Source organism: Parasteatoda tepidariorum, chromosome 6 (genome assembly GCF_982258835.1).
Source record: "Parasteatoda tepidariorum strain Cologne lab strain chromosome 6, Ptep-v5.0, whole genome shotgun sequence".
Taxonomy (NCBI): Eukaryota; Metazoa; Arthropoda; class Arachnida; order Araneae; family Theridiidae; genus Parasteatoda; species Parasteatoda tepidariorum.
Genome location: NC_141760.1, coordinates 100,803,112 through 100,813,142, shown reverse-complemented (window position 1 = coordinate 100,813,142; position 10,031 = coordinate 100,803,112).

Genomic DNA, 10,031 nt, shown 5'->3' with positions numbered 1-10,031 from the left:
AGCATGTAAACTAAGATATTTTAAATAATGAAGCTAATAAATTTTTAAAGAATATTCATAATGGTAACAAACTTTACTGCTTTTCGAGATGGTAGTTAAGATTTTCACCTGGAAATTTGCAAAGGATATAAACTGTAATAGAAATAGTTATTTTCCGGATCATATGCTGTAACAGTTTGTTTTAAGTAAATATTTAAACCATCTCTTGTACAAATACATTGTTTTATTAAATGTAAACTCATGTAATATCTTGAATAAATTTGTAATTTTGAAGTTATTTTTAGTGTTATTGCTCAATATTACTTCTATATAATATATTTAGATTTTTAAAGGCCATTCAAATATTATAATAGCCAGTTTTTGGAAAATTTGCACTCGCCCCTCTTGTTAGCAATTGCACTTCCATCTCTTGTGTAAGAAGGTCTAAATGTTTTTTCACTAACCTGACACTAAAATAATAGAGTGAGAAATCGGCTTCAAATTAAAATGATGCTAGTTAGCAAAACTAAAGTGTTCAATTTTATAAAATTTCTTGTTTAATATTCTTTAGGAATCTTGTGTTTACTTTCAGTGGTTAATTCTTGACATCTGAAGAAAAGAAATTTAGTCCAATTCTTCATTTCTTAACTTTGCACTTGGAAAACTTTATTTCAAATATTTTTTTTTCATTTTAGAAGTTTTGAAAATGTGATTTTAATATTATACTTAAGCATTGCTCATACTCCTCACCCTTGTGGGCAAAATAATCTCAAACCCCTCTCAGTTTTGCTTTTGTAATATTTGAACGACCCCTTATGAATTCGAATAGCAAATAAAATTCCATAATTGAGCTGCTCCTTAAATGCAGCCTTCCTGAAAGACAAATTTCGCACTAGATGCTCATGCTTTCAAGCACATACTGATGGAATTCGTTTGGCGTGCTTTTTATGGAATTTTCGCCAATAAATTCTGCCTTCAATTTACATCGGATACTTATTTTAATGCATATTAATCCAAATTACGGAAATATTGACAAATGTAAAAATAAATTAGTTAAATTTGAAAAATATATCTATACTGATATTTTTAAAGTACAGCTTGATAAACATAGGTGCATCAAATACGAGAATATCACCTACAATGATAATGAATACGAAAAAGTCACTATCATTATTTGTAACAATAATTATCCATTGTTAGGAAATTTAAATGTCAAAGATAATCTCTATATATATTTCTCTTACACGGCGACAAAAAAAAGCCTCATTACAACTCCCCGAATGGCAATGCTAGAAAATCGACCAATGATTGCCGCTAAAAACGTCACATGCCAAATCTAGCTGAGGTGACTCAACATATGGCGCTTTTAAAAACGGAAACTGAAATAACCAGAGAGAGCATTCTCACCAAGTGTGATCTGCTGATGACAACCTAACCAATATGGAAATGAATGGGGGGAAACTGGATCCTACCACGTGATTTTCCGACCAATAAACATGCGCCGACAACAATGGAAAACGCTGTCAGACCATTATGATTTTTTGTTATATAGAGAAACGTTTTCCTATAATACTAATCTTTTTTTTAAAAAAAATTGTATTATAGGAATGGTATTATAGAATTTGGGTTGCGAAGATTACGTAACAATTTTCGGGAGTTGGCGAACGTTAGCGAGCAGGGGGCGCAGCTCACTAGTATCTTAAATTATTGAATACGATATTGTGAGTCTTTAGGAATTATACTTGTTGCAATGAAAATATCGACCGATGCAAAACTATGAATTAAATTGGACAAATTGGTTTTCTTTGACATTTCACCATGATATTCATATCCAATCGGTAAGAGGAATTGATGATGAATCTGAAAAGCTGTCACTACTAATAAATACTCTAAACTAATAAATAGTAATAAATATTACGTATAACTAATAAATATTCTAAAATGTTTTAAACTAGTTTATAATAGTTCAAAATTTTTGGTGTGTTAGTGTAATAAAAACGCTAAAAGTTACGATTCACATAACAGGAAATAAGTTTTTTCTTACATGTGCAAGGGGTTGAGCTAGGTTTCGAAATAAAATAGGGGCATGCGGGAATATCAAGAGATTGGCAGAGAATACTTTCCTGCCTCAAGTCCCTGTTTCGCAACTGCCTTAGACACAATAGTTATTTGTAGACACAACGTAAAACTTGGAATAACTATCCAATGTGCTGATAGGAGTTGGTTGATGGTAGGTAAACAGAAAAATATATCTTGGATATATACTTTTTCTCTTATTAGAAGCTGAGAGGCAAAAATAAAAGTCAGTGTTTCTTTAGAGAGACAAATCACAAAAATACTCTTACAACTTTAGAAAGAAGAATCTTGAAATGGTTCTCATGTGACTTAAAAGGGATCAAAAATTCAACAATTTCTCAGGGATTGTAGTCCCAGTTCAGTATATTTGCGACTGACAAAAGTCACAATAAATAGTCATGGAGACTGCTGTGACCTTCTTTACTTTTTATGACGCCGCTTTGACAGTCTGTGCTATATGGGTAAAGAAGCGGGCTTATGCGCTAATTGACTTGATACGTGTTCTGATCAGCTTGCTTTTAAAAAAAGGTGCAGAGTCTTTACTTTTTGATGTGATTTACTCTTCACAGTATCTCTAAAATACATTAAAAACTGGATTTAAAAACTCTGAAAACACTGTAGGTCGAAATGGGACTTTCTAAATTCGTTACCACCCTATAGGTTTAGGTTTCAACAAAGCAACATGAATAGAATCATGACTCGACTTGATTAAAGTTACAAAAAACTTATCAATTAATTTTGCTTTATTTGAATTCAACATGTTTTTAAGATCATTGGTGGCAGTTATTGAAGTATGTCTTAAAAAAGAGGTTTTTTGAGTATTAAATATTGTTTGAATTGAAATTGAATAAATCTTGTCGGCCAAAGCATTTGAATTTCTATAATATTGTTCTATGCAACGTAGTGAAAGATTAAGAACTACAAAAAATACAAATTAACCAATTTGGTAAATCGTAATAACTTTCATTTTAAATTATTTTTATTGAAATTGTGCGAAATTGAAATCTTATCCCTCTTAATATTCGAAAATAATGCTTTTAATCGAATTTACAGAAGCCATGTGTAAAATACGTTATGAATTTTAACTAGTCAACATACTCTTATGGTTTTTCCTGAAGATTTTAAACTGGCATTCAAAAATATAGCAAAACATTTGCTTTTCTATCTCATTCTTATATATATTTAATTTGAAATGGTTTAAAAAATGATCATGAAAAAAGATTAAGTCTGCTTAAGCAATGGCAAATTATAAAATTATTTTTGTATCCTATGAAATTTTTATATTACCACTTGGAAAAGAGTATTTTTGGGAAGACCAAAAGTTGGCTGATATATTTTCGCTTTAGAGAATTTAATAAAATCTTCTCTGTTTTAATTTTGCCAGTAATTAAACAATAATTAGTATAAAAACTGGAATATAATATTTTACTGAAGTCCCGTAGTGGTGTTGAATTCGATCCACAGTAAATTGAATATCACAGTCGTGACAGAGTAAAGACAGGGTTTCCAGTTAAATACCGACCAAAGTATCACTTGGCTGCGGTGGTCAGTAAGCGGGAGGGGTTCAACCTGTCTAGGAACTGAGGATGCACGGTATTGGTCCTCGTTAAACTGCTCTACAGAAAAGTGCTGAACTTCAAATTCAGGTAGTCGGGCCGCCAAAGGAGGAGGAAGCTATTCTCTCTTCTGAGGATCAAAATTGTGATGGCATGTGTCGTATCATCCTCAGGGACGATTCCCCGACCAGGGCCAATAGCCCATTGTGCAGCCCTCATGCGACGCAAATAACGTGCCAACCATTTTTTACATAAAATTTGCTGTTGTTGTTGTTGTTGTTAATTTACGTCGCACAAGAGCTGCACAATGGGCTATTGGCGACGGTCTGGGAAACATCCCGGAGGATTATCCGAAGACATGCCATCACAATTTTGATCCACTGCGGAGGGGATGGCACCCCCGCTTCGGTAGCCCGACGACCTGCGCGCGAAGCCGAGCACTTTACGGTAGCACAGTTTAACGAGGACCAATATCGCACACCCTCGGTCCCAACGCAGACTGATCCAAGTGGTCACCCACCCGCACACTGACCGCAGCCAGTGATGCTTGACTTCGGTGATCTGCTGGGAACCGTGTCTTAACGATCAGTCCACTGCGGGACACTTAAAATTTGCAACCATCAATTTATTTTATACTTATCTTTATTATTTATTTTCAATCAAATCGTCCTGAGCCGCGATGGCTCAGGGGATAGAGGATTTGCCTTAGAATGAGGTGAACCGACTTCGAATCCCGGTAATAGTTGATAGATACGAATTCCGCATCCGGCTTGCACTCGTAACAGTGCTGACGTGAAATATCCTCAGTTGTAGATTGATCAATGGTTAGAGTCCCCTTTGCGTCAGCCTAACCGTGGGAGGTTCTTGTGATCTTCCTCTCTATAAGACGCAAATGTAGGTTAGTTCCATCAAAAAGTCCTCCACCATCCATCAAAAAGCAAATTTTTCCAAATTCTTGATTCAGGAGTTCCCTTTTCTTCTAGATTGGATTCAAAATTATAAGGCTACGGAGTTGAACATTAGTCGCTGTGCACCCAAAAATTGGGTCGGCTGTTCAACGACGGTTATAAATGAAATAAAATAAAAGTCTCTAACCGACAAACTTTTCCCAGCTAATTGTGCTAATTTTGAATGTCAGACTGCTAAAAATCAATTACTTATTTGGAAAAATACCTGGGAATATCGTCTTTTTTTTCATGAATAATGCGCGTTAGCTTTATTATTTCTATATATTTATGGAAAAAAAATTGCTTATAGACACTTTTATACATAATTGAAACTTTATAAAAAAATAAAAACCGAATTCATCACTTAAAACTATTAATACGATACAATTACACTTAGGTAATTCAATTTCAAAATATACACTTTTTACATTAGAGCAACTGAAGCAAAACTATTTTAATAAATAGTTTCTAAAAGTTCATCAATTCACAACTCTTCAGCGATGCAAAACCATTCGAAATAATTGCTCGAAACATAACGATTCTTTCTAAATTGAATGAATATAAAAATAAATGGCTAGAAAAAGATTTTTATTAAAATGCGTTCAGAGTCCCTAGAAACCAAACATTCGAGATTACTTTCATCATTTCGAAACTACTGAAAGTAAAGCATCACTATGGAATAAATTATAATAAATGGAACAGGACTATGTAGTAATAAGATAATACATAATGGTTTATTCTTTTTATTTTATCTTTAAATCTCAGTTAAAAAGGTTTTTCGTCCCGCAGTGGACTGATCGTTAAGACACCGTTCCCAGCAGATCACCGAAGTCAAGCATCACTGGCTGCGGTCAGTGTGCGGGTGGGTGACCACTTGGATCAGTCTGCGTAGGGACCGAGGGTGTGCGGTTTGGGTCTCGTTAAACTGTTCTACCGTAAAGTGCTCGACTTCGCGTGCAGGTCGTCGGGCTACCGAAGCGGGGATGCCCTCCCCTCTGCAGAGGATCAAAATTATGATGGAATATCTTCGGATCATCCTCAGGGATGTTTCCCAGACAGTCTCCAAAAAGCCCATTGTGCAGCTCTAGTGTGACGCAAATGAAAAACAACAACAACAACAACAAAAAGGTTTTTCCTTTTGCAAGGATGAAAACTAGAGAATATTCTCATTCGCAAGATGCAAATGAGACGATTCACCTTCAAACCACAAAGCACTTCTTTCGAATCCCGGAGTGTGTGAGTTAATCACTCCGATGGTCGAACTATTGCAAACAATACCTACTGGACTAAGATTAAGAGCTTCACCATCCAAGGGATGTTGGCGAAATAATTTGCCGTGGATTCATCTGAGTTAAAAGCATTGAAGGCTTTTGCGATCAGAAACATACGTTTTCACAGGAGAGAAGTCCCGCAGTGGAGTGATCGGTAAGACACCGTTCCCAGTAGATCACCGAAGTCAAGCATCACTGGCTACGGTCAGTGTGCGGGTGGGTGACCACTGGGATCAGTCTGCGTAGGGACCGAGGGTGTGCGGTATGGGTCCTCGTTAAACTGTTCTACCGTAAAGTGCTCGACTTCGCGTGCAGGTCGTCGGGCTACCGAAGCGGGGGCGCCATCTCCTCTGCAGAGGATCAAAATTGTGATGGCATGTCTTCGGATCATCCTCTGGGGTGTTTACCAGACCGTCGCCAATAGCCCATCGTGCAGCTCTAGTGCGACGTAAATTAACTACAACTACTGCTACCACGGGAGAGAAAAACACATTCAATCAAGAAAATGGGAGAGCTTGAACTAAGCTGCTAAAACTCTCTTTAAAAGTGATTACCTACCAAGTTCTGATTTCAGTTCGTCAGTTATTTCTAGTTTAGAGACAAAGGAGATGCTTTGCTTAGCCTATTCTGGATGCAATCTGGTCGTTAATCTTGACAATTATTATGAGATGTAAAAGGAAATTAATTACCTAGATAATAAAGAACAGCTGTTGACGACTAATGTCCTGATCCGGCAATACAATATTACTTTTTCTCAAGTAGATTATGAAGATGGGAAGTGCTTAAAGTGAAGTTTTTCAATGAAAACGATCATCAAGTATATTTTATGCAGTTTTTGAGTGCTTTTTCCACCTTTGTGAAGTTTACGAACTTTTATGAATCGATTTTAGAGCGAAAAATTTAAGCCGTGCTAACACACACTTGATGCTGAGAATCCTCTCTTAAAACTTTTCTTCCCAATTTAAGAACATATTTTTTTTTCCTTTCAAAATCAAAAATTTTTATAAAAAATAAAGCCTTGAGCGAAATATGTTTAAGAATTAAAATAAATGCTCCAATTATTCATGATTTGAAGTGTTAATTTAAAAAAATCGTTCACAAGCACACTTTTTTCGTATTTCCTTGAGTATTTTAGATTTAAAAAAAAAAAAATTGTTTATACGTATTACAGGGATACCACAGGTGACTATAAATGTAAAAAACGGTAGAAACTAAATAAACTTTTATTTATTTATTATCTATTTAATTATTAAATCCTAACTACCACGATTACTTACATTTCAAAATATTCCTATTTAATAGTACAAAGTATTCTTTGCATTCATTTTCAATAGTAAATTGGAAAAAAATACTATAAAAAGCTGCCTCATTTTAATTTCTTTTAATAACATTTTGAATTTCACCTGTTGGCACTCTTTGTATTTTTAGTCCCCCGTGGTAACCCTAGTAATGTGTTTTTACCACCTACTTAATCATAGTTATTGCTTTTTTCTAAATTAAAAATGATCTGAGCCTGCTTACTAGCTTTAGATGGCATTTTGCAGGGTTTCCACCAAACTTAAAAATTCAGAAAAGTGACAGCAAAAATACTTCATGATATTTGTACATATTTATGCACACGGTATTAACTGTTGTTACAACTTTTAGTAGTGGTAGAAAGTTTACTTTAAAGCTTGCAGGAATTTTCTTTTTTTCCGGATAACTCCTTAAAATTTATAGATCTGGTAGGACACCATATTGTGGTGGTAACAAATGTATGCCGTATGATTGAGCTTCGTCTCTTCATTGTAATCACATCAAAGCTCTTTAAGCCTTTGAAAACATTGCATATAAGAAAGTAATTCGAAGTATCAAATTCTTCATTCTTTGTTTTGTTTCTACTCTATAAGCACTTGGGTGGGGTTTCAATGTCATGTACGCGTACTTCAGTTTCACTTTCGTCATCTTCGCTAAGGGGGTCTCTTGAACTTTCTGATGTATTTGAAAGGTAGTACAATCGAAGTAAGGAAAGACAAGGCAGGGTTCGTACGCATCTGGAAAAAAATTAAAAACTGGTATCAATTTTGTTATAGAGGAACAGAAAGTTTTTTAATATTAGCTCTCACTTTCAAATTAAAATTTCATAACCCTCCACCTTCTGATCTGCATATATTTAATCAAAGAAAATAAATTAGTCTGGTAGCTACAAACATAAATAATATTTCAAAAAATACTACTGACATAATAATATTCAAAATTACCACTTTTTAATTTTTTCGAGTTGTGTATGACTCCTGCAGAAGTAAATTGATCAGGAAGTGAGAGTTAAGTAGCTAAACATTTTATTGAAACATGGAAAAATTGATTTTGGGTGCCTTTTTCAGTTTTCTTGATTATAAACTATTCAAATTATTGGTTTATGCATGATAATCAATCACTATTTACAGAAAAAAAAACAGAAAAAAAACAAGATACACTTTTTATTTATACAATATAATATATCCTCCACTTTCGAAAAAATATTTTTTTTAAAAATAGAGTAAGACAAAGCTGTTTATACTTAGTTTTTTTTTTTTTTTTTCAATGGCATTTATAAAAAGTAAGATTTCCTTGTGTGTCTACTCCCCCCTGAGTGTGCCCATGCGCAAAGACAATATTGAAAGAGACCAAAATCCACATGGTTATTCTCTAAGGAGGACATTCTTCCCTCTTTATTCGTTGGGAATATTAGCATGAAACTCAAGTAAAAACTTTTACATAGAGAACTTTCAACAAATAAAAAAAGCTAATTCAAGAATACACAATTAAAAAATAATGAACTATAAATATATTTTCCGAGCAAACAAAGTTTAAAAAAAAGGATGAAATCGGTAATTTGACTCTCTTGACCCTGCACCTTGATTTTTTGAGTTTAGATTGCAGGAAATATATTTTAAGACTTCCATGAGGATTAGATTCAGCAACTATATATTATACAGTTTTGAGTTCGACATAATTTCCAAGTTTAAAAAAATTAATCGGTTTTAAAATAAAGACAGGTAGGTCGGTATTTTATTTAGGTCGCACTAGAGCTGCACAATCGGCTATTGGCGACGGTCTGGGTAACATCCCTGAGGATGATCCGAAGACATGCCATCGCAATTTTGCTCCTCTGCAGAGGGTATGGCTCTCTGATGACCTGCGCGAGAAAACGAGCACTTTTAGGTAGAACAGTTTAATGAGGACCAATCTCTCGTACCCTCGATCCCTACGCAGGCTCGTAAAAGTGGTCACTCACACCCGCTTACTGACAGCAGTCAGTGATGCTTGACTTCGGTGTTCTACTAGGAACCTTGTCTCAACCATCAGTCCACTGAGGGACTAAAATCAAGACAGAAACTATCGTGCTTGTGAAAGCATGCCTAGTGTTGCTATGGGTAAAGAATAAAGAGTTCTGCTATGTGGCAACTGTAGCACATTTTGATCGCTATGGTGCGTTTTTGCCTTTTGTTTGATTTCCTTGTCGCAAAATTATTTACTTCAAAAATATGTTGTTGTTGGTAATTTACGTCACACTAGAGCTGCACAATGGGCTATTGGCGACGGTCTGGGAAGCATCCCGGAGGATGATCCGAAGACATGCCATCACAATTTTGATCCTCTGCGGAGGGGATGGCACCCTCGCTTCGGTAGCCCGATGACCTGCCCGTGAGTCGAGCACTTTACGGTAGCACAGTTTAACGAGGACCAATACCGCACACCCTCGGTCCCCACGCAGACTGATTCAAGTGGTCACCCACCCGCACGCTGACCGTAGCCAGTGATGCTTGACTTCGGTGATCTGCTGGGAACGGTGTTTTAACGATCTGTCCACTGCGGGACTTCAAACATATGAGTTGGTGTAGTTGTAGTTCATTTACTTCACACTAGAGCTGCACAATGGGCTATTGGTAAAAAATATGAACATTTCTGATTTTCTTGAATACTCTTTTTACACAGGAGAATGAGTACCATGGTCATTCAGATAGCATTCGATTGCACGTATTCACTGCAAGCGAGTATTAGGGACTTCCAAGTGCAGCAATGATAAATGGAGAACCAGTGAGTATTTCGCGGTATAGCATTTTCCACCAATGAGACTCTCCCTCTAAGGCGATTAGAAGTGCGTGTAATGTATTTAGTGAGAATGGTCCTGTAATCTAATCTAAAAGTTTACCTAAAAGCGTACCGGGGGGATTTTTTCT